The sequence below is a fragment of the Herpailurus yagouaroundi genome, unplaced genomic scaffold (genome assembly GCF_014898765.1).
Source record: "Herpailurus yagouaroundi ecotype Mexico unplaced genomic scaffold, PumYag 182, whole genome shotgun sequence".
Taxonomy (NCBI): Eukaryota; Metazoa; Chordata; class Mammalia; order Carnivora; family Felidae; genus Herpailurus; species Herpailurus yagouaroundi.
In genome coordinates, this window is record NW_024412413.1 from 12,518,205 (window position 1) to 12,543,773 (window position 25,569).

Consider the following 25,569-nt stretch of genomic DNA (forward strand, 5'->3'; position numbering starts at 1 on the left):
CAAGTGGCCGGGCCACAGCCTTAACCACCGCCCAGGCCATTCACTGTGACAACAGTCACCAACTTCCTAAAGAGCCTGAGACAGTCCATGGCCGTTGATACTCTTGTGCTCCGCAGATGGGCGTGAGGTAAGGACTGTTGGGTGCTCCCTACACTCTAGCATAGGTGAGTGACTTTAGTGACTTTAGTGCTTGGGATTATCATTCTCACGGGTGGGGAAACTGAGGGCCCAGAGAGGTTATGTGCCTTGTCTCAACACTGCTTTTGCAGTGACATGAATTTTAGGAGATGGCTTTGCTAATTTTGGGAAAAATAAACCCTGCATGATCACTCCATCTGTTTATGGGATTATTAGGTATGGCATATTTGGAGGTGGGGAAAAATTTTTTTTTCGGAAAATAAAACAAAACAAAAAAAACCCCAAAGAACTACATATTTCCTCCAAGGAGAAAAAAATACTTGGAGAAAGAAAAGAAAAGAAAGAAAAGAAAAGAAAAGAAAAGAAAAGAAAAGAAAAGAAAAGAAAAAAAAAGAAAAGAAAAGAAAAAAACTTACCTCTCAATTTCTCACCTTCCCCCCTCCCCCCTCCCCCCTGCCCTGGGCAACGTTCTATCTTTGGTGAGGAGTTAAAGCTTTAGGGCCTGCTGGCAACAGAGGGAGGCCGGTGAAGCCAGACACGGGCCAGATGGAATGGGCAAAGTGTCCTATCTGTCCCCTTAATAACTCCTAGGCCAGGGTGACCTGTCACTGTGAGCAAGGTGGAGGGGGGGGGTAGAAAAATGAGCCAATTCGTTTCTAAATGGCTCTGTAACTCCAGGGTGTTATCGAGCAGAGACAAAGGACACCCCATAATTCTTGGGAAGGGAATCAGGATCCCCGGGAAGCAGGCACGGACTGTCCAGTCTGCTGAAGTCTCCCGCCACCCTGGGATCCGTGCTCCATAAATACACAGAGATGGATCTCCTGGCGCCATTGATTTCCCCCTTGCCATTATCGATCGCATTCTTAGATGAGTGGAGACTTTTCGACCAGAACTAAGCTCTGTGTATCTTTTTTGCAAGTCTCTGCGCTGCCAGGAGTCGAGCCGAGAGGGGAAGCAGGGTCTTGGTTTCCTTCTCAGAATGCTGCCTGGTGGCTGTGTCCTGGGCCTGGGGAAGTAAGAGGGCGTCTGTCCCTGGACTCCTCAGTCTTCCAGAGGGTACCCAGTGGGAGTTTTCCCAGGGGGAGAACTGTCAGCTGACAGTGCCTTTGTATGTATTCCGTGTGTGTAAAATCAACCCAATAATGTTTCCTGGAAGCCTGAGGGGGGGGGGGGGGGGGCAGGCAGCCCCTTTGAAGAACTTCTCTAACTTGAAAATGCACAAGTCACCTGCGCAGTCATCGTGTTCAAATGCAGACTCTGATTCGGTGGGTCCGAGCGGTCCCCGAGGTCGTGCACTGCTTACAAGCTCCCAGGGGATGCCGGTGCTGCGAGAGCAGAGGGCAGACCCCGCACTCTCTTGGGCTGTGCTTTTAAGCCTTTTCTGTCCCTCAAGGCTTGCCTCGAATTCCCTTATCAACCCATTCATCAAACATTTCCTAGCTTCTGCTATGTGCCAGGCCCTGCTAGAGCTCTGGGGAGGGAAGGTGAACTGGGACACCGTGCCTGCTCTCAAATGACTTCCTGCTGGGTGGGAGAAACGGCTGTTTCCTGAGCTCTGCTAATGCAGTGTGACTGGTGCCCTCAGAGAGGACTGGAAGCCCTGCCGTGGGACCCCTCCTAGCTGAGGGGTGATGAATGGTGCTGGGAGGTGACGCTGAAGCTGCATTTTGAAGCAAGAGGAGGAGCCTTGCAGATAGATATAGAAGGTAGAGGTGTGTGTTGGGGGAGGGGGGCTGCGTATACGAGGGCCTGGAGGTTTGAAAGTGTTTGCATGGCCAAGAAATCAGGGGTGCTGACTGCAAATGCCCCCCGACTCAGAGATGTTCTTCCGGCGAATGTGCAGTGCTGATTTGGCCATTCCCACCAGGCTGGGAGCTCTTGGAGGTCAAGGACCTCATCTGGCTTATGTCTATACTTCTAGCCCTGGTAAACAGTGCTCAGCAAATACCTGATTCAACTCAAGTAAAGCTGATTTATTCACTTTTGGCAGACGTGCCTGTACTTTGGTGTGCATCCGAATCTCCTGGAGGGCTTGTTACGTCAGATTCACGGCCCCACCCCAGAGTTTCCGATCCAGGAGGTTCTGGGTACAGGCCTAGAATTTGCATTTCTAACCTGTTCCTCCGGAACCACCCTTACAGAATCACCATTCTACATTCGACGTCAACCGTTTTCTGCTGAGGAATGAATTCCTCCAGGGGGAGGAGGGTGGCGGGCTCAGAGAAGGCAATGTGGATTAATGTAGCTAGCAAGGCCTTCAGAGCTGGATAGGGCTGGTTTAGTCAGGTTCTGCCACCCGTGTGGCCTTGATGTGATACCGCCTTCGCTGGCCCCGTCTGTAGAATGGCACACTCATACCCATGGTGCCTGGTGGTGACGGGCATTCCTCCTTTCTCCGCTTTTATTTTGAGAGAGAGCAAGCACCAGCCAGGTAGGGGCAGGGAGAGGGAGAGGGAATCCCAAGCAGACAGCGCGGAGCCCAAATGCGGGGCTTGAACTCATGATCCCTGAGATCGTGACCTGAGCCGAGGTCAAGAGTCCGATGCTCAGCTGACTGAGCCACCCAGGCGCCCCAAGAAAGACACTTTAGATCAGGGCATCACAGCACAGAGGACAGACAGACGTGCTGTAATGCCTGCCAGGGGACTCCTAGGTAAAGTTTGAGGTGAAGTGCAACTGAATCCAGCTTAAGAAACTATTGGCCCATAGAACTCCGAAGTTTGGGCGTCTGGAGTCCGGGGTGCTTGGGTCAGGAATTCAGAGGGTGCCCCCAGAGCTCTCTTTCCGTCCTTTGGCCCAGGTTTCTGCTGTACTGGCCCCTTCTGAGGCGGGCTCGCTCTCTGTAGCAGCTAAGATGACCAACGTAGTACCGTCTGGCTTCATTTCTTCCCAGGCATTGATTCCAGGGAAAAGAAGGTGTCTCTTTCCCCGGTCCCTCCGGCAACAGCCCCAGGGATTCCGTGCATTGGCCCGGCCCCGGGTCATGTGCCCATTCCTGAGCCAATCACCGAGCCCAGGGGAAGGAGTGCTCCGATTGGCCACAAGTTTGGCCATCTGGAGACCCCTGAAAAGTTGGGGGGGAGTTGTTGAGTCCGGTTGGGGATGGGGGTAACCCTGGAAAACTGCTCCGTGGCCAGAAGAAAAGGGGGTGGGGAAAGTATGCCTGGCACTTTAAAACTGCCTGGCGTTTGAAGGCGTCCTCATTTAGAATCTTCACCATTTAAAAATTCTTCTCAGTCGGCCTGACTTAATGAGGTTTTCCAAGGACTGATAAGGACTTAACAGCACCGCACGTTATAACAGTAGCGAATACTCATGTGGCAATTACAAAGGGCCAGGTGGCATTTTACCTATCGGTTCACTTATTACTTCCAAGAACCTTAGGTGGCAGGTACTAAGTAACTTGCCCAATGTCACAGAGCTCGTGCGGGGCAGAGACACGTTGCACACCCAGGCAGTCCGGTTGTCTGGCGGCCTAACCTCCGCGCACACAGTTTCTTACGAATCTTCCAATCTGCTTACTGGACAATTTTGTAGAGCTGATCTCAACCAGCGTCCCCCACTGCTGCTGCTCCGCCCTGCTCAGGAATGTCATTTTTCTTGTCTTTCCAAGTGGGGTCTGAGGACCACCAGTACCAGCGTCTCCTGGGCGGGGGGGCCGCCCCCCCCCCCCCCCGGGGGGGCAAAATCTGCATTTTACCCAGAGGCCCCGGGTGATTGGCGCTCGAAGCTTCCTTGTCCGCCCTGACTCTTCCCGGATCCTGGAGAGGGGAGAGAGCAGCCGCTAGGTGGGGGTATTGCCTGGGCGGAGGCTTTTCGAAATGGGGCCGTGGGCTCCCCCAGTGGAGCCGGGGAGCAGCAGAGCGGTCAGGCTTTGAGCAAGACGGAACAAGGTTCTGGGCTTGCGGGGCCCTGCCGTCGGCCCATACATATTCCCCAAGTCCCAGCAGCTCTGCCACGTTTCCAAAAGATCCAAAGTAACCCCAAGAACAAAAATTTCCCCCATGGAGACTCAAAGGCCCCAGGCCCCGAAGCCATCTTCGAAGCCGGGATAATTCTACTTGCGGCCCAGGAGACTGATGGAGGGTCCGGGTGGCCCAGGCGGGAAAAGGCTGACTTGGAATCCCATCTGAAGACCTTTGGCCCCAAAGCCTGTGTCCATCTGTCCTTCCACCCCGCCTCCAGAAACGTCCTGCTCCAAGTGCCTGTTAGAATGAGTGTCCGGTCACACTGGGGATTTCTTTGAAGGATGAGGTTAGGCTCACTAGGCTTGTAACAGTTCTGGCTTTTCGTCAAAAAACTTGTCACTGGGCATTGTGGGTCTAGACATCGCTGTCTCTCTAACTCTGTTCCCCCGCCCCCCCCCCGGCCGCCGCCCCAAGCTATCTCTCTCATCAGGGTGTGATATTCTTCCTGACTCTGCCACTAACTAGCTGTGTGTCCTTGGACAGGTCACCCAACCTCTCTGAGCCCTAGTCTCTTCATCTGTGAGGAAGGGATGGCAGTACTGGTCTCTGGAATTTGTTACTAGGGTCAAAATCACATGTCATTATAAAGCGAAAGTACCTTCTAAGCTGCAGAGGGCTGTACAAAATGAGATATGACTGGGGATTTGGGGCATTGAGAGATTAAGAGTAATTTTTTGCAGCAGGAGAGACAGATACGGATACCAACATCATCTTGGCTACCGAGGTCCTCGTATTCTTCCACCTCCCATTCTTGTCCTACAGCCCATTCTCTACACAGCAGCCAGGGGGATTTTTTTACGATAAAAAAGATCGGTTTATGACCCCCACCCCACCCACCCCTTAAATCCTTCAATGGTGTCCCTTGGCCCTTGAAATCGAGTTCAGTTCCTCACGCGCATCTACAAGGCTCATCTGCTGTGTTGCTATCTCTACGAATCCTGCTCTCCCTCCCCCTTCGGATCCTTTTTGATGTCACCCTCCCCCGCCCCATTCTTGCCTCAGGATCTTTGCACTTGATGTTCCCTAAGTCTGCTCCTTGTGTGGCTGCTTCTTTCTTTTCATGTAGACCTCTATTTAGATGTTACCTCCTCAGAGAGCCTGTCTGCCTAGGTGGGCCACCAGGTCTAAAGTATCCGGAGCCCCCTCTCCAGGCACAGCCCCTGATTTAAATTCTCTGCACAGCCCTTCTCACCATCTGGTATTCTCCTTGTCTGTTAGACTGGTCGCCCTGGTTAGAACACTGGTCAGTGTTCCAGGAGGGACCTCGCCTGCCTTGCCCGCCTTGTCTCCCCAAGGTCCAGGACGATCCATGCCTGGCACACAGTGGGCACTTCATACATTTCTGTTGAGTGAGGCGACGCTGAATGAATAAATCTGACTGCTGGGGGTACCCGAAACCCAGGAGGACCCGCCAGACTGCTTCCATGGGCACGATGGGCATGTGCGGCTGTGCCCCCACGTACACACAATCCCGTAATGGGGGACAAGCCGCCAACTCGGCCCTCCACGTACCGCCTCCGAGGGATTGGAAGAAGCAAGAGGGAGACACCTGCTTTGCCAAATGCACATGTTAGAGCATGTGTTTTCTCCTGTTTATTCCTGTGAGTTGGGAGGATAATTAAATCTCATTTTATAACGATTCAGTGTTATCGCGCACTTTGGGTTCTGTCATAATTATTAAGCAGGATGGAAAATAAAACATCCAAATACTGTAATTAACTTTCAGATCGGAGCAGATGTCGGCTTGGGAGGGCTAACACCTCTGGGACAAGTTTCTTTTCTTTTTCTTCTTTCTGTTACTGTCCCCTGTCCCTGTCCCCCCTTCCCTCCATCCATAGAGACCGGCTTCCTTTAGCTTTTCATTGCTCGTATGGTCAGCGAATGTCCAGTGAGCTCTGCTTAGTGATGGATACCTTTCTGGAGAGTGAGAGGGAGAGAGACTTCCTCCTTATTCTTCCAGGCTTAACACAAACACCACCTCTCCCTCCTAGCTTCCTGGGCCCTCTCCTTTTCACTCTCATGGGACTTTGTGACTTCCTTCTCTGAACAGCCAGGTGCCCCGTGCAGACTCCATCCAGAATTTGCACCTGGAACTTGGTGGAAGCCAATTCTGTGCCAGTCTCCCTGACCACACTGTCTGCACCTTGAATGCAGGATTGCTTCTGTCCTGTGTATCATCGTAATCCAGCGCCTGGAACAGAGCCTGGCACTTAATAGGTGCTCAATGAATATTTGCTGAATGAATAAGAGTTTTAAAAAATGTTTATTTATTTTGAGAGAGAGAGAGAGTGTGTGAGCAGGGGAGGGGCAGAGAGAGAGAGAGAGAGAGAATCCCACAGACTCCACGCTGTCAGCGCAGAGCCCGTTGCGGGGCTCAAACTCATGAACCACGAGATCACGACCTGAGCCGAATCAAGAGTCAGACGCTTAACCAACTGAACCACCCAGGTGCCCCGAATGAATGAATTTTTATTCATTTCTCTGTCACATTGGCATGCTCGCTAAACATTTGTAGAATGAGTGACCAAGGGGTTATCTTTGATGGACAAAGAAAAAGAGTAGAATGGCAGGGGGAGGGGGAGGAGAGAAGCAGAAATGGAGGCCAGAAGGAGAAGGGAGGATGGGGGGGGGGTGTCTGTATTAGGTTGCTAGGACTGGTGTCACAAACTATCACAGACTGTGTGGCTTAAACAACAGACATTAATTTCCTCATAGTTCTGGAGGCTGGAAGTGAGATCAAGGTGCTGGGGGCTTATTTTCCCAGAACCTCCCCCCCTCCCCCCTGGGCTTGTAGGTAGGCATCATCTCCCTGTGTCCTCACATGGTCTTTTCCCTCTGTGTGCGTCTCTGTCCTGATTTCCTCTTCTGATGAGGACACCAGTCATATCAGATTAGGACCCACCCGAATGACTTCGTTTTAACTTAATCACCTCTTTAAAGACCCTTTCTCCAAATACATTCACATTGTGAATTACTGGGGGTTAGGACTTCCACGCGTGAATTTTGGTAGAGTTACAATTCAGCCCTTATGGGGTACTAGGTCCCTTCTGGGACTACGATGCAGTAAAAACTGGACCAAGCAAGAGACTCTAAAAGAGGAAAGGGGCGGTGACTTAGATTGCATGTTTGGGCGGGGGTGGAGGGGCGGTGGGCGTCTCCTCCCTCTTCTTGGCCTCTTGGCCTTGTCGGCTCCTTCTGGGATATCCAGATGTCCCACAGCATCATTCTGGCTGCATCTCTGGTCTGGCCACGAGGGGGAGACAGAGCTCTGAGCGCCAGCTCTGCTGCAGGAAGCCAGACCAGCCTGGCCAAACAGGGTGGCACCATCACCCGGTCCTTCGAGCCACGCTGTGGCCCTATTTGGAAGGCAGTGGACTGCGGCAGGAAAAGCCTCATCCCGCTTGTCCTGGGTCGGATGGGGGGGGGGGGGGCGCTCTGTGGGTGTCCTTGGCCTTGTCCGCTTTGGGACTGCCGCGCTGTATTCCCCAGTCCCTAACCACCTGCCAGTTCCTGGCAGTTCCGTGAGGGGCCGCCGGGCTGCCGCATCTGGCTGCAGGCTCAACCGTCATGGAGGTTAAAAATAGCAGCACGTCGGTGACGACGCGTTTGGGTGTTCTCCCCACTATTTTGTGCCGGCGAAGTTCTTTTCTCTCAAGTCAGGGAAAAGCTCCTTCATGCAATCAGGGTTAGGGCTTATGGTTTAGAGTTTAGGGACTAGGGTTTAGGGTTAGGGTTAGGATTTCGGGTTTAGAGTTTAGGGTTTAGGGATTAGGGTTTAGGGTTAGGGTTAGGATTAGGGTTAGGCTGTTCATGATGCTTGATGAGGACCTCTGGTGCAAACCCATTTCTCCTCCCTGCAGGGCTGACAGTAGAAGGGCCCATGTCCCAGTGGCTGGCAGAGTGAGCAGGTCTCTGCTATTGGCCTCATTGGGCAAGACAGGTGTTCAACAGGAAAGGGGGCCGAGTCGGTACTGTGTGCCTGACAGTGGCTGTTCTCTGGTCAAATGCCCCTAGTTGGGCACTGTTGGTAGGACCACTGCAGTGGGGGTGCCCTCCTGGCTGTCACCCCACTTCTGACTGGAACTGCCATGAGCTGCCCCTTAAACAAGGCCTGCTCTGGAATTTGAGCAGTAGAGGTTCTATCTTGCGTGCAGATCCGTGATTGATTGGTAGTGGCTGCCTGAAGGTCCTGTTAAGTAGCTGGTGGAGGCTTCACTGGCTCTTCAAGGGAACAAGGCTTTGATTGATTAGTGATGTCTGCCATGGTCTGGGGATGGAGAACTATGTATCAAGGCCACTCATCTGACATCTCTGGACTAAATGAACTCGAAGACTCATTCCAACTCTGATAGCTTATTAAATTCTAGGGATGTTCATCCTGTGATCAAGCATCCATAGTATTCTTCTGACTGTGGTGTTTTGCCAAGTCCTTCAGACGTCATTGTCTATCAGAGGTCGGTGGGGGAGGGGGAATGTGTGTGGTAGATGAGCTGTCTCGTTCAGGCTCAAGGAACTCATCTCTCTCCCCTGGCTGCTGGCTGAAGCCTGCTGGTGGCTCTCACCCTTCTTGGGCCCTTCACTCAACTAAAGGGAATGACCTTATCCTAGATCAGGCCCCTTTTCCTGGGGTCACCTGTATCCACTGACCAGTCCACTTAGCAATATAGTTTGGAGACCATTTTTTTTTTTTTTTAATTTATTTTTGGGACAGAGAGAGACAGAGCATGAACGGGGGAGGGGCAGAGAGAGAGGGAGACACAGAATCGGAAACAGGCTCCAGGCTCCGAGCCATCAGCCCAGAACCTGACGCGGGGCTCGAACTCACGGACCGCGAGATCGTGACCTGGCTGAAGTCGGACGCTTAACCGACTGCGCCACCCAGGCGCCCCGGAGACCATTTTGAATGATTGTCCTAGGTCTGTAGCAATGAGTAGGAGCAGCTGAGTTCAACTTTTCTCTCTGACCAGCCCTGTGACCCACTCTTTTTTCTTTTTTTTTAATAACTTTTTAAAAGTTTATTTATTTTGAGAGAGACAGAGACAGCATGAGTGGAGGAGGGGCAAAGAGAAAGGAAGAGAGAATCCCAAGCAGGCTCTACACTGTTAGCACGGAGCCTGATGTGGGGCTCAAATGCATGAAGCTGTGAGACCCTGACCTGAGCCCAAACCGAGACACTTAGCCGACTGGGCCACCCAGGTGCCCCGCCCCACACTTTCTAAGTGGCGCCATTCCAGAAAGGCCCAGAAGCAGCCTCCCGGTCCATCTCCATCTGAGAGGTGGTTTCAGGGAGCCCAGCTCAGGAAGTGTGTGAGTCTAGGGTGCCATGTGCATGTCAATGCCTTGCTCAGTTTCTACTCCTTGTGCTCACATTCCTTTGAGAGCAACAGCTTAGCTGGGTGCACCGCCTGTCAGAGGGGAGACCTTGCTCACGGGGAAGGGGCTGTGGCAGCCGATCACTAGATGCCTCAGTTCCTTCTCACCCAGGTTATGACCTTCCAATCATCAAATTGAATAGCCTAATCCCTTACAGGGCCTCGCTGCCGTGGAGTGGTGCAGTGTGGCGTTGAGTGCCATTGTGGAAAGCCCAGAGACCCCCGTTCTCGTCACAGCTCAGTTACTGTCTTATGTGACTGGTGACAAGTCACTTCCTCTGTTTGAGGAAGCTGGAAACTGAAGAGACCAGATCAGAGGCGTGGCTTGAGAACATTTCCCCCTGTCCCCCTCCCCCGCAACTCTGACTCTTGCCTAGGTGCTCAATGGGTAGGACAGATTGTGAGGAGTTGCTCTGGTGCCCCTGGGACAGCAGGCCTGGAACCTGGCCTACTTGCTGCATCCCGCTCCCGCCTGGGGCTGCCCCAGACTCTCTCTGGGGAGCAGAGTCTGAAGGACACTGGTGGAGGCTCCCTGAGGGTCTTGGGTACGTGCTACTGTATTAGTTTCCTAAGGCACCTGTGACAAATGGCCAAAACCTTGGCAGCTTGAAACAACAGAAACGTATTCTCCTATAGTTGTAGAGGCTGGAAGTCTGACTTCAAAGTGTGAGCAGGGCCATGCTCCTTCCGGAGGCTCTGGGGAAGAATCGATTCCATGCCACCCTCCTAGGGTCTGGTGGCTGCTGGAAATTCTCGGCATTCCTCTGTCTCTATCTCTATGGGGCCTTGTCTTCTTTGTCTCTGTCTCCCATCTCCCTCTGCTTCTCCCATAAGGACGCTTGTCATTAGAACCCACCAGGATAATTCAGGATTTTCTTCGTCGTAGATCAAAGAGGGTCCTCTTCTTAAGATTCTGGACTTACTATCATTTGTAAAGACCCCTTTTCCAAATAAGGTGATACTCATGTTCCATGCTCCAGGAATTTGATGTATCTTTTTGGGAGCCATTTATTAGGCATGCCATGCCTACTGGGATGGAAGGAGTGGTTCTCGGGAGATCGGGCTGTTTGTAGGAAACACTGCCTGTTCTCTGGGCCTCCCCAGGCAAAACCAATGTGAGAGCCAGGCGGAGGGTGGCTGTCTGGTTGGTGCAAGTCTGGTCTTCCCTCCTGTCTTCATCTTGCCTTTCCCTGCTTCTGCCTTCTCTGAAGAGGGGTTGTGTTATGCTCCCCTGTATTTCCACAAAATGGGATCCCAAAGACAAAATGGGGCAACTGGGTGGCTCAGTCGGTTAAGCATCCAACTCTTCATTTCAGCTCAGGTCATGATCTCACACCCATGAGATCGAGCCCCATGTCGGGCTCTGTGCTGAGGCTGGAACCTGCTTGGGATTCTCTCTCTCCCTCTCTCTCCGCCCCTTTCCCTCTCATGTGCGCACACATGCACACGCTTTCTCTCTAAAAATTAAAAAAAAGGGGCGCCTGGGTGGCGCAGTCGGTTAAGCGTCCGACTTCAGCCAGGTCACGATCTCGCGTTCCGGGAGTTCGAGCCCCGCGTCAGGCTCTGGGCTGATGGCTCGGAGCCTGGAGCCTGTTTCCGATTCTGTGTCTCCCTCTCTCTCTGCCCCTCCCCCGTTCATGCTCTGTCTCTCTCTGTCCCAAAAATAAATAAAAAATGTTGAAAAAAAAATTTTAAAAATTAAAAAAAAAATGTGAAAAAAACACCCACAAAATGATCTAGAGATGGGCCTTGTTGGAGAAAGCACAGTCAAGGGCCTACCAGCCAGGGTTACTCGCAAGTCTGGCTCCAGAGCCTAGCATCCTTTTTGACAACACACTACAAATTCACTCATTTCTGGATCATGGCGCTTCTGGGAAATTAATGGCACATAAAGAAATCTTTCTAAAATCTTAGCACTTTTCATAAATCAACAGCCTGATCAAAAGTCGATGTTCTCTTTGGACGTTAGCTTTATATTGGTCAGTCTGGTGACGAAAACAGAAGCACCTTCTGTGTGTTCCAGGCAGGAGGGTTAACCATAGGAGTAGGGACTTAACATCCTGCCGGAAGAGCTGGGTGTCAGAGTTCAGAGAAGTTGCCGACAAAATCCAGGGATGTTGACGTGGCCAGGAACCCCTGCCTGAAACACCGAACAAGAGGTGGTTCTCCAAAACCTGCCGAGAAACTGTGCAATGTTGGAATATCTCTAGAAGCCCCTCTCAACCGCCTTAGCTGGGCACAGCACAGCCAGTGGTTCTCAGGAATTGCTGCTCCCTTCCCCGTCGCTTCTGCATATCAAGTTTCATGCCAGTTCCTCACTGGCAGACTCCGACCCAGAACCACACAGGCTAGGAGGTTCTAGAAAATGTGGTCCCCACGTTCTCCTTTGCAGACGGAACCTTGGGAGGGAGAGTGAAGGTGATGAGCTGGAAACAGACAATCCAACATCGTTTTCAAATGACTTGCTCCTTTGGAAACCTGCCTCCTCTTTTCTTTCTTTGAAAAGAAGACCCCAGTAGCCAGGGGTTGGGTGCAAAGGCCCACAGCTTCTTTGGGACAAAGGTCCATTCACACTTTCGCGAGGTGGAGGAGGGGCGTGTCCACTGGAAATTCAAGGATGCTTAGAGGGGTCGCCACTGGTGGGGCAGAGGAAACAGCCTGGAATGGGGGACAAAGCATGGCCTCTGCAGGCCGACTGACTTGAGGCCAAATCCTGGCTCTGCCCTTTGGCCATGCTAGCCTCAATCTCCCCCCTTCAAAAGTCCATAAACAGCAATTGATCTCCTGGGTTGTTAAGAGTATTTAATGGGATAATGATACGGCTCCTATCAGGATGTCCACGGCAGCACCGTTTCTAAAAGTTAAAATTTGAACATAACCTAAGTGTTCATTGAAAGGGGAATGGTTAAATAAATGATGGAAGCCTAAACCAGGTTCACTCTTCTCTGAATCTAACTGACTGGGCTGTGAGTCTCTCTTTTCTGAATCTAAATGACTGGGCTGTGAGTGCCCTCCCAGCCTTCTCCCCAGCCAGCTGCATGGAGAAGGCGTTGGGACCAAGAGCCTGCATTGGCCTCAGGATGGTATGGGGCATGTCACGTGGGCCACCCCTTGAACTCTCGCCCCCCGCCCCCCGCCCGGCACATGTTAAGAATGGACCTGATCCTGCCCACTGCACCCGTGGCCCGACCGTGGCTCAGCACTGAACGACCCGTGAGTGGCACATGCCCTGCGTGGTGACACTCTCTGCCCACACACCCTCTCATGAGGAGTGAGACTCCCCTTTCCTGTGAGCCAACCCAGAAACCGGAAGTGTCCTTTCCCAAAGAAGAGCTTTCCTCAGAAGCCTCGGATGGCTTTCTTCCCGGCCTCAGCTTAACGTCAAGCCCTTGGCTTGGTGTTCCAGAACCTTCCTGAGCTGACCCCAGCCTACCTTTCCGGGCCTTCCTCCTGCTACTCTGTGCCAGGCGGTTTACACTCTCACAACCCAGGAAGCCTTCCTGATTCCAATTCAATTCAAGTTCAGCGAGCAGTTACCTGGAGCTCCGTGCGGGGCAGGTGCACCGTTAACCTTCCTGAGCAGCGCCTCCTGACCTTAAGGTCCTCCTCTCCTCTCTTTTTAGGATGGCCTTCCCAGCAGCCCTCCTCCCCCAATCCAAGTGTCCTTCCCTATAGTTTTCTTCTTCACATTGGCATTTGCTGTGCTGCTCCCTCTTTCTGTCATGGCACTAACCCAGTCTGACCCAACCCGGTTCACATTCATCACACATCAAAGCAAGACGCTCACTGGCGAAGACCCAGGCTTTGGGGGCAGACAGTTGGAGTCTGGCCCTGACATGCACCTGCAGGTCAGCCACAACCTCTCTTGGAGCCTCAGTTCCTTCATCTGTAAAATGGGGATGACAGTAGCACTATCTCCTAGGGTTCTGTGCGGATGCAGTGGGCTGGTGAGGGCGATGATGGCCTGGCCCAAAGGGTAACGGCTGCCACTAGCAAATGCCCACAAACTGTTAGGACTATTATTAGTTGCACAGCTTCTGGGTTCTACACACTGCGCTGTGCTGGACACACAGGAAGCGCAGCCCCTGCCCTCAGGGAGCCTCACGGTTGGGTGAAGAAGCAGACAAGTGGTTCTAATGCACTAAGTTCCATAATAGAGGTCTGAGCATGTTTACTGGAGGAGGCAGGGAGGGCTTCGTGGAAGAGGTGTTTCTTGGGCTCGCCTGGAAGGAAGGGCAGGGTGATTGGCAGGTGGAGGGAGCACACGTCTCCAACACGAGGGGGTTGGGCTGGGCGATGCCCGAGGTCTGGTGTAAAGTGTCTGAAGCCGGCCGGACAGTGCATCTCACCATTGGGCTGTTCTCCCAGGCGAGGGGCCTTGAGTTGGCTCTGGCCTGGCCGTCCTGTGATGCCACTGGCTGTAAGGCTCTCTTGTGGGAGAACCAAGGGAGGCTCGTTTTCTCTCCTAGCCTCCCTCTCCCAGACCTGATTCGAGCACCGTCTCCTGCTCGAATGTCCCTTCCCCACAGAGGCGCTCCTACTCACCCCTCAATACCTGGCCCAGGTGGCCCCTCCTCTGTGTCCCAGGATGCTCCCAAGGCACCTCCATAGACCCTGGAGGTCCTGCTCTTGTGACACCTTTTCCTGCGGGCTGTTGCTTTCCATTTACCTGCTTGCCTTATTCCCCACTAGAGCGAAGGCCTCCCTGGACTCTGGAGGCAGGTTTTTGACTCACTTTTCGTGGAGTGTTTGCTGATGGCTGAATGTTGATTCCCAGAATTCCTGGGCTCTCGGGGGAGACATGTCCCCGTCTGCAGATGCGCGCATATTAATGAGCCTGCCTCCTAAGCCATCCCGGTCTCAGTTCTCTGCCTTTGGAATGTGCTGCACCCAGCCTCGCCACCTGTTGGGAGATGGGGAGAAAATGAGCGGATGGCTTAGCACAGCAGCAGTGATTCATTATGGGGTGCCCTAGCGCTGCTGACCCCCGCAGCTCACGGATGGGACTTGGGGTCCCTGGACTGAGATGTTTGACAACCGAAGCGTGCCCAGTGTGGTGCCTTCCGCCATGTGCTGCCCTGGACCGTAACCTCCCCATCAAACCCTTCCCGTAAACTCTGGGTCAGTAATACCCACTTCGCAGATGAGGAAACCGAGGCTTACAGAGGCGAGGTGCAGGTGACAGCAAAGGCGGGGGGGATTGACTGAGATCCCCCTGTGCTTTCCTTTCTCAGCTGCTGGGAGCCAGGACCCGCCAACTCTTCAGTTATGGGGTCAGGAGAGACCTGAACACTCAGTTGACCAAACCTTTCACCGACTTTCACCTTTTCACAGACACTTTCTCCACAGTCACTAGCAGTTAGATCGGGGGAGTACCAACGATGTGAAGGACGTTCTGTTCTCCCTGTTTTGCACTTGTCCATTCCCAAGACACCAATATGCTGCCACCCTCTGAACCTTTATTTCCTGCTCAGTCTTGTCTCCCAAGCACCAGACGCCTGAACATTCCTGCTTGGGGCCCTGCTTGTTGTTGTCCTTCTCAAAGCCCCCCAGCGCACTCAGAGGACAAATGAGATGCTGCCCCTGCCCTCAGGGAGCTGAAATCTGGTAGATGAACAACGGATGAGAAAGAGAAACTCAGAGAGGTTAAGTATCTTGCCCAAGGCCACACAGCAGAGGACCAAGATTCACACTCAGGTTGCCAGCCACCTCTCGTCGTATCCTGGTGTTCTTTTCACAGTGCTAAGCTATGGATGTGCTCTAGAACGAAGGGAACTGAAAAACTAAGAACCATATGAAAGGAACACTGGAATATAGAGCAAAGAGAACGCAAATGCAGACTCGGGAGTCCCGGATTCTAGTCCTGGCTCTGCCTCAACTTCCCTACGCAGCCTTGGAGAACTCACTTCCCTCTCTGACTCTTGTGTAGATCTGTACAATGACAGTTTGGAATAAATACCTCCCATAGTCAAAGGCCTGTGAGTCCCCATGAAGGCGTCATGGCTCTCCTCTCCCTGTCGCCTTGCAGCATTTACTGTGGCTGGTGTTTTCACTCATTTCTTTTTTTTTTTAATTTCTAAAAATGTTTATGTATTTTTGACAGAGAGAGAGAGAGAGAGAGAGAGAGAGAGAGAGAGCAGGGGAAGGGCAGAGAGAGAGGGAGACACAGAATCTGAAGCAGGCGCACAGCCTGATGTGGGGTTCGGACTCATGAACCGTGAGGTCACAACCTGTGCCAATGTCAGACACTTAACTGACTGAGTCACCCAGGCACCCAGTTTCACTCATTTCTGATGTACTTATTGGTCCTTTGCACCCACCTGCACTGCTCCCAAGCAGACTGTGAGCTCCTTAAGGGGGTAAACTGAGCATCATTTCACGTCTTCGTCCACAGAGCATAGAGCTGAGGGTCAGTTAAATGAATTGGATTACTCCTATAGGAAATAGAGAAGCCACTGAAGGTTTGGGAGCACGGCCCAATGCATACAAAGTGACGTTTCAGAGTTTTCTAGATGTATTCACGTTCTCCAAATTCTAGGAGACAAAAGTCTTATGACAGTGAAGTCTCGAAGGTAAGACTTGATCAGAACACATTGGGTGATCGCAGGCAAATACAGGGCTGTGAAGTACTTCCCAGTTGGCCTTGGTGCCTCTCCAGCTCCAAAGTGGGGTGATTATGCCCCTCCCCCCCCAAGAAAGCTGTTAGCGACTGGTTCTCAGCACTGTTGGGAAAAGCAGCAAGGGAGTTCAAGAGAGTAAGGTAACTAGATAATGCCTAGTGTTGCCTGACCCGCATCCTTGATGAGTAAATGGAATGAGATGACCTCTCTGGGGCCTTCCAGCTTGAATGTTTGGGAACCACTCCCACTCTCTGTCTTTTTGTTTCTGAAATGGGAAACAGAAGAGCCAAGAGGAGGTGGGGTGATGCAGAAACCATTAGGGAGAGGGTGCTCCCTGCTGAATGCTTGGGTTCACGTGCAAAAATGAAACCCACTCATACAATTATCGTGTAATGTCTTCACCCAGACTTCCATCTGGTCTTAGCTTCCCTAGTACGGAGGCTGCACATCCTACCTCGGCTGAGCATGCTGGATGACAATGCCATGTCAGGACAATACCATCGGCTGACGGCCTCTAAGGGCAGAATTTCCAGTAAAGGGCAGTCATTTCCAACCCCAGAACACTAGCGAACATTTCCCCAAGGAAGACTCAGGATGGAAGAGGCGGGAAGGAAACTCAGCTGGCCACCTGCTGTGCATCAGATGCTGTGCTGGGTACTGAAGACACAGTCTTCATTCAGTCTCACATCATTTCTGCCAGGACACAGTGGCAATCCCAATTTCTGTTATGACAGCACAGAAGTTAAGCTTCTCTAGTTGCCTGAGGTCATAGAGCTAGAAAGTATCAAAACAGGGATCAAAATTCTCAAGTTCGAGGCTGCCATTAGTTCATATGGCACATTTGTGCACATTAGAAAAAGGTGCGTCCTCCAGGTAGATGAAGCCCTATACCAGGGTGCAGAGCTTAGTGAGCTGAACCTAGGCAGTATTTTAGCAACCCCCCTCACCTCCTCAACTGAGCACCTTTGTGCAGTGTGTAACCTGAACAAACATACATGGCAGCCCTGCCCAGGTCTGTCTCCGAAACCTGGGCCCTTTAAGTCAAGATGTGCCACCTTTTAACTGGATGGAATTCTTCCTCCACGGATATCCCTTCCTTCCAGTAGATAAGCGGTTGGATGAGAATCATAGAATCAGATAAGGAGTAGAGGGGTCATCAAATCCAAGCCCCTCGCTTTACAGATGAAGTGATTGATAACCAAGGGGCGGAAGTAATGGCTGAGGACACATCTCAGTTCTCGAAAAGAAACTGTTAGCTCACTGGCCTCCTGCCCAGTTCATCTCTCACCTCCAAAGGGTGTGGCCTCAGACCACCTCAATTCCTCAGTTCCTGGGAATTTTATCCCGAATGGCAAGAATATCCAGGCCACTGCTAGGCGCTGACAACGGGCACTGCTTGTTTTCCTTTCCTTCCGAAGTTTGGGCTGGCACTGTCTACCCTCAGCAGTTTGCCCAGGTGTCTCTCTGGAAGTCACACTGGAGGAAATTTGGTGAAGGACCTTTTCCGTCTTGTTACCCTGGGGTTAGGATGAAATGAAATGAAGCATTCGAGGAAAGGCACAGCAGATTCCAGGGGTGCACTGAGGGGATGCTTCCTTTCTTGCATCTGCTCCCTGGCCCCCCCGGCTTCCAAATGCTCCTCTGAGATACTTGTGCTTAGAAACAGGGCCGCGGGCAGGGGAGACAGTCAGTGTTTAAGCTCTGGCGGGACCCAGCACTGTCTACTCAGACCCGATCCAGGCCGCCGCTTAGACGGGGCTCTGGAGGCACCTGCAGCTCCCTGAGGCTGGGTGGTGGGGTGGTCCCGGGGGCAGGGGCAGGAACAGAGTTGTGGGCCCAGGATAGAAATGATTCACTATCTGATCGATGGTCTGCCTGTATCTGTGTTTCCAGGCTTCACGGCAACCCCAGTTGTTGGTGAAACACGGTTAACCAACCACGGGCCACCTTTCCCCAAGTCTGGGCCAAGCTCCATGGTGGAACCAGAGAAGGTACCCCACCGACCAAGCTGCCTGCAACCCCCCTTCCCCACGCCAGGTCAGAATTCCAACCGGAGACTTTCTCCAGGGCAGGGCAGGGTGGGGTCCCTTTGCCTTTTCACCCCCGTGCCCTGCTGGTGACCCAGGTTTATGGGGCTGCTTATCTTCTCCCACAGCTGCAAGGGGGGCCCTTATCTCGGCCCTGATTGCACTTGACAGATCACAAACCCCCGCCCTCCTGCTCCTGCTCCGGCAGGAGGGCCGCATGGGGCTGTGTTCTCTGGGCTTTTCACACTCAGAGCAGAAGGGAGAAATGCCAGACACATGGATCTGCCTTCTAGGGCTTCTACGCCACAGCTGCTGCCGTGTCAGCCCCCCCAAGCCCCAAAAAGGCCTGGGATGGGGGCCAGGCATGGGGAGGGCATCAGGGGGCTGTCAGAGCTTCAGACTGGTGGAGAGAAAACATTCCCGAACCGCCTTTGCCATTTGGTGAGAGGAGGCAGATACCCCTTGCCCGGAGCCAGACAGGGCTCCCCCATCTTGCTGGTCCCCCTGGTGGGCCCCAACGACAGACAGGCACCAGGACTCACCTGCGCCCAGCCAGGCTGTCACCACCCCCGTTACAGCACCCTCCGTGAGTCTGCCACACTCCCCAGGTTGACCTTCATTATCTCCCAGCACCCGCAGCGGCCCAAGACGTGGGTGGGAAGCCAGGATGGGGAAACCGAGGCAGGGGATGTTAAGGAAACGGCCCAGGAAGGCACAGCTGGACTGCAGAGGGGAGACCCAAAGTCCCCCAAACAAAAGTCCCTCCACAGCCCAGAGGGAGTCCTGCCCTGCCTGCATTTCATTCTCCTGTCCCTGCCCCCTCCCCTGGCGTCCCCTCCCCTTCCCTCCTGTGTTTGTGTGTTTCTGCTTATCTCTGTCTCTCTCTCTCTCTCTCTCTCTCACACACACACACACACACACACATCGTTCTCCGGTCTGTCTCCTGATCTCCCTACTCTTCCTGCCTCAGTCTCCTCCTGCTCTCTTCCCCTCCCCTTGCTCCCCCTAGTCTCCCACTCTGTCCATCTCTTCTTCCTGCCTCCTCAGCTGTGGCTGGGATTTGTATCCTTCTCTTCCGCCCTCCTTGGAGAGTTGCTGTGCAAGCTCGGCAAATTGCTTTCACGTGAGGGTCCAGGGACGTCACTGCTGGGCTGCCCTGCTCTGTCCCCTCTGCGAGCATCAGACCCCTCTGCTTAGCGCAAGGGCCCTGCTGCCCGAGCCCGCCGCAGCCTGGCCGACGCAGGAAGCACATAGTGTCCCCTGGGTAGATCCAGGCCTCGCCTTGGTGCCTCCCCTCAATGTCCTTAACCAACGTATTCGTTCCCTGAGCTTGACAGTGGCCCCGTGTGCCTAGAAAACACTTTAATGCCCATTATCCTATTTCATCTCCAGAACCGCACCGTGAGGCAGGTCCCACAGGGCTGTGGGCTCTCATATTATAGAAGGGCTGGGAAGCTAGCAGTTTTCAAGGGCCTCCTCTGTGCCAGTCACGCCATCCCTTGGAAGGCTCACACCAGTACTCCTGCTGGCCCACAGGGCACTTCTGTTTGATTTTGGAAACAGTGCCCCTTCTTTTTTTTCTTTTCTTTTCGTTTTAAAGTTTATTTATTTTTGAGAGAGAGAGAGAGAGAGCACAAGTGGGGGAGGGACGGAGAGAAGGAGAGACAGAATCACCAGCAGGCTCCGCTCTATCAGCGCAGAGCCCGACGTGGGGCTCGAACTCACGAACCGTGAGATCGTGACCTGAGCCGAAAGCAAAAGTTGGACACTGAACGGACTGCACCACCCAGGCGCCCCCGAATGGCGCCCATTCTTTTATACACTTTCCTGCTACCCGCTGGAAAGCTAATAAATACACAAATTGAAAATAATGAATATACAAATCTGCGATGATACTGTGAATGGTGCCCTCTAGAGTTATGCAGTGTGCGACCTGTACAAACGGACTTGGTGGCTCTAAACAAACCCGCAAGGGAGGGATTAATTGCCTGAATTTTGCATCTGAGGACACTAGTTCTGCCGCCATGATCTTGAAACAACAGACTGCCCTTTCGGCTCCTACAAGTCCGTGGGTCCCCGGTCTGGTCCTCCTGGTTCATGAATGTCTGCCTGGTTTGGAACCCACTAGAAGTTTCTGATTCTCAGCCTGGATGTGTTCACCTTACCTGATTGCCATAGTGTGACGCAAAGGACACCAGACTGGGGGGGGGGGGGGGGGGGGCCCCAGGAGAGCCGGCTGGAATCGAAACTCTGCCACCGGCTCGCTTTGCCAACCTTGGTGTTTACTTCAACTTCTGAAAGCCTCAGCCTTCACATCTGTAGAATGGGAAGGTCATGTCTACTTTCCCCACGACGTTGTCTGAGCATTGAGCACGATCACGGAAATGAAAGTGACTGGCATATGAGAGGCATTAAATAAATCTTTGATGAATAAAGTAATTAATGGATAAGTAGTCCACAGTGGGAGAAAGTGGATTTAGGAGATCAAATCAAGACCCAAGTCTTCTGGGTGAATTGCTGGGCTCAGAGCACAGCGGGCTGAAGGTTTAGAGCCAGCAAGGTGCTCCTGTCACACACCCACCCGGTCTCTCAGCCCCCCAGGGACAACCGTCCTGAGCTGCATTTTCTATTCTTTTTTAAAAAATTTATTTTTAATTAATTAATTCATTTTTAAAAGTTTTTGTTCGAGTATAGTCGACGCGCAATGTTGTATCAGTTTCAGGTGTAGCACAGAGTGACGTGACAAGTTTGCGCATTACGTTACGCTCACCGCAACACCTGCACTTTCTGTTCTTGTGCAGGTGGCCCCCCCACTCATATTTTAAGGGCCCAGAATATTCTGGGAGAGAGGACTTAGGAGGCACTAAATTTTTGGTAACACCCAGCTTCCGGTGGGGCTGGGTGGGTGCCGGGCACTATAAGGGGTGAGAGCCTCCTCGAAGTTTATGCTCAGGCACCTGGCTTGCCTCACCTTAGTCCCAGGTCTGGCTTTAGTTGCTTGCTTTTTCTCCTGCATTTTTATCTCATGGTTTGTTTGTTTGTTTGTTTGTTTGTTTGTTTATTAGTATTATTTTTTAAGTAGGCTTCACGGATCCTGAGATCAAGACCTGAGATGAGATCAAGAGTCAGACACTCACCAACAGAGCCACCCAGGTGCCCCCATGGGTCCCAGGTGGATCTTTTAAATATGTTCAAATCCCGTATGTGTTTGGAAAAACCGTCACCCCCACAGCGACCTTGACCCCACACTCCCCTCTAGCTGCTACCCTGTCCTTCCCTTTGGTGCCACGCCTCTCCACGTGGTTGCCCATGTGCTCTGTTCCTGTTCCCTCCTCAGTCTGTGCTGTTGGGGCGATTTTTCAGCACTCTCTCCTTCAGAAGCACCCCCTCCATTGGCTTATTTGATATGATATAGTGGTGTCCTGGCTCTCCTCCTCCTGGTTCTCTAGACACTTGTCCCCTGACCTTGATGTCCTTTAGCCAGTAGTTACGTGCACGAAACACCCACATTCCTCCCAGCCCCATCCCACTCCTCTGTGTTTCCCTGTTCCCATCCACGGTCGTGCCTTCAATTACCAGGCGTATCTCATGTCTTCAAAGTCTGTGTCTGTGACCCAGCCCCCTCTGCTGGGTTCCAGACCAACATAGGACTGGTCACTTGTCACCCCCATTTGGATGTCTCCAGCATATCACAAAATCCACATGTTCAAAACTGAATTCTGCCATCTCCCTGGCCCACTGTCCACAGCACCCCGGAAATATCGGATCCCTAGTGCCCTGGAAATACCAGATGTTCTTTATTCTGTCTTCTAAATGTTCTTCTTCTTTCTTAAAAATTGTGTATATATATATATATATACACACAATATATATATTGGGGGATATTGGGGGGAGGGGGCAGAGGGAGAGGGAGAGAGAATCTTAAACAGGAGCCATGCTGAGTGTGGAGCCTGAAGCAGGGCTCAATCCCATGACCCTAGGATCATGACCTAAGCCGAGATCAAGAGTCAAATACTGGGGCGCCTGGGTGGCTCAGTCGGTTAAGTGCCTGACTTCGGCTCAGGTCAATATCTCCTGGTTTGTGAGTTCGAGCCCCGCATCAGGCACTGTGCTGACAGCTCAGATCCTGGAGCCTGCTTGAGATTCTGTGCCTCCCTCTCTCTCTGCCCTTTCCCTGCTCGCGCTCTGTCTCTCTCTCAAAAATAAATAAACATAAAAAAAAAAGAGTTGGATGCTCAATCGAGTGAGCCATCCAAGTGCCCCTAAATATTTTTCTAATCAAGAGCTAGATTATGTGGATGGATGTGGGTACGACTTCAGGGAGGGGGCTGTGGAAGGCTTCACGACCTTTAATCCTACTGAGGGTGAGGGAATGATTTGATTGTCAAAAATGACAGGACTGTTGGGGCGCCTGGGTGGCTCAGTCGGTTGAGCGTCTGACTTCAGCTCAGGTCACGATCTCGCGGTCCATGAGTTCGAGCCCCGCGTCGGGCTCTGGGCTGATGGCTCAGAGCCTGGAGCCTGCTTCCAATTCTGTGTCTCCCTCTCTCTCTGCCCCTCCCCCGTTCATGCTCTGTCTCTCTCTGTCTCAAAAATAAATAAACATTTAAAAAAGAATTAAAAAAAAATAACAGGACTGTCAAAAATAAATAAATGAGGAACAGGAGGCAGGATTCTAGTCATGCTGAGATGCTGTGTTCACAGCAAATTTTCCATCAAAAAAGTGGTAAATGCCGTGGTGAAGTCTTGGGATGGTGACACTTAGTGACATGTGCCACCCCCCCCACTCCCAGCCCACCAATGGGGGTCCTGCTCCCCAGAGGTGACAACGAAAGCAAAGCCCTACTTTGCACATGCTGTTCCTACTGCCTGGAATTCTTTTCCCTACTCCTCTCCCCTCCTCAGCCCCTCGCTGTTCATGTGACCAAGTCTTTCTCATCCTCTGGTTCTCAAGTTAAGTGTTGACTTCCTCCAGGAAGCCTTCCTGGAATCCCTAAAGTCCCTCGGGTCCCCCCTAACACGTCCCCCCCTGAGCTTTTGTGCTCTTTATGGCCCGATTCAAATGGTTAACTTACTAATGATGCTGGTTGTCTGTGTCCAGCTCAGCATCACTCTTTGCTTTCACTACAGAGCAGAGGCGGGGAGCTGCCATCTCCCAGAATCCCCTTCGCAGGACAGTTCTGGGGTAGATCTGATGCACAGACGAGAAAAAGAACCTGTGTTCTCCAGAGGCATGGCAGCCAGACAAGTAACAGATGTGAGGCTGAAAGCAGCTTCCAAATGAGCTTCTTGAAAGGCACCCACATCTGGGCTGCAGGCTGAGGTAGCTCGGGGGAGCTTTGGGCGAGTCTTAAAATCCAGCTCTACAGAGGTGGCTCCCTTGCCCCTCACTCCAGCTGCCTTCCAACAACGGGCAAGGCCACGTGTGTGCCTAGGGCACACACACCTATCTTCCCCCAAGTCGGAGGTCCCCTGTGGCCAGGGTCACCACTCTGTGCTGCGTGGCTAGATCCCAAAATATCAGTCTAAACTGACAGAGATCCACATGGTCCCATTTAACAGACTGGAAGGCTGAGTTCCAGGAGGGAGTCACAAAACGGCAGAGCCACCGTCAAGGACGCATTCTTTCTTTGCCACGAAGACAACAGAAATGGCACAAAGAAATGGCTTAAATTCAAAACAGTGTTTGAGGGGCGCCTGGGTGGCGCAGTCGGTTGAGCGTCCGACTTCCGCTCAGGTCACGATCTCGCGGTCCGTGAGTTCGAGCCCCGCGTCGGGCTCTGGGCTGACGGCTCGGAGCCTGGAGCCTGTTTCCGATTCTGTGTCTCCCTCTCTCTCTGCCCCTCCCCCGTTCATGCTCTGTCTCTCTCTGTCCCAAAAATAAATAAACGTTGAAAAAAAAAAAAAATCAAAACAGTGTTTGAGTCCCCGCTTCGGTTGTCACCTCCCAAATCGAGATGCTAGTCACACTGAAGCCAGACCACACGCTTCTCACCGATACCGCTGAGTTACTATCGCCACTTTCCAGTTGACAAAATTATTTCTTATCTTTGTGTTTTACAGGTACAGCAATAAAAATTATTGTCAGGGGTATTATTACAATTTTTAACCACTAATGGGATTATGATACCTGATGCAGTATCGGCAACAAAATGTACTTCCCGCAACACGCGGGAACTTTTTATTTATTGTCTCCGGGCTTTGCAGTTACCATAGCGATAAAATTCATACTTACCAGGATTATTACCATTTTCAACTAATGGAATTATTATTTTTGTTTGTGGTGTTAAGCCTTTAAAATAAACTGTGATCCCATCAACAGGACTGAAACGTTTAATGTCCTTAAATGTTACCACGGAGGATCCATATAGTACCAGGATTCCTCTAAACTTACCGTCACTCCCCCTGTGGCCGTGGGGTCTTTCTGTTTCTTTCCTGTGGGAGCCACATTTGTTCAGGGAGCATCTGGGGCCCCTATTCATTATGCCAGTGCTTAGTAAGTACCCTACGATAGAGTCTTCAGGGACGAATAAGACAGACAGTTTAGCGTGGTGGTTTGGAGAGGTTGGCTTAGGGGCCACCTGAATATGAGTCTGAGTCCCAGTGGTGGTGGGTGGCCCCGGGACACTTTTCCTGACCGCCTGAAGTTTCTGCTTCCATCTATGTATAAAGGGAAACCATTCCCACCGCTCGGTGTTGGGTAAGGATCAAACTCTCAGCAGAGTGCTCCGGAAAATGCTTGGCTCCCAGCGGATGCCGTTGCTGTGTGTGTGGTTGTCGATGCTCTTCTAACCCAGCCCTCTCTCTCAAAGGATTTGCATTCGAATCAGGGGGACGCTCCCTAAGTGTGAGGCCCGCTAGGCAGGAGAGCCATCTAATCCAGCCGGGAGAACGCCGGTCACCCGCCCGGAGGTGGCCGCTGAGCTGAGTCCCGAAGGATGGGTGGCATCACTACGCAGGGAGAAAAGGAGAGGGGGCTTTCTGGGAGGTGAGAACAGCAAGTGCAAAGGCCAGACTGGGCTGTGAGAGCACAGGGCCCGCAGTGGGGGAAGGAGGGGCCCCAGGGTTAGCAGGTAAAGAAAGGGCGGTGGGCTTGCCCACAGGCTCAGTGATCCCCATCAGGCAACTCTGACTTTGAGCGGCTCCCCAAACTTCTTCCTTCCCAGCATGTGAAAGTCTATTAATAATAATACACGGAGCTCGGAGAGCCTGCAGGCTGTCTCTGGATGAAAGAAAGTGTTATCATATTAACTAATTACATGAATTAGAATAAATTAATTAAATAAATGGCTTAATGAGATTAGAGCATTTGTTGTTTAATTATCCATTGCCGTGATTGATAATAATAATGGATTCTGCACTCGTGACAGGTGATGAGTCTGTCAGTGAGCAGTGGCATGTGAAACCACAAAGGAGTCGCCTTGGTAGGGGAGGACAGAGG

At 52.2% G+C, this 25,569-nt stretch overlaps 1 long non-coding RNA gene across 1 annotated transcript in view; it reads left to right on the forward strand.

The window, feature by feature from the left end:
- Window positions 1–655: 655 nt before the first annotated feature.
- LOC121040439 (uncharacterized) overlaps window positions 656–25,569 on the forward strand; it is a 44,535-nt gene continuing 19,621 nt past the window's right edge. Inside the window, exon 1 of the long non-coding RNA XR_005795293.1 lies at window positions 656–1,847. This is a non-coding gene — a long non-coding RNA (uncharacterized LOC121040439). The remainder of the gene's footprint in view (window positions 1,848–25,569) is intronic.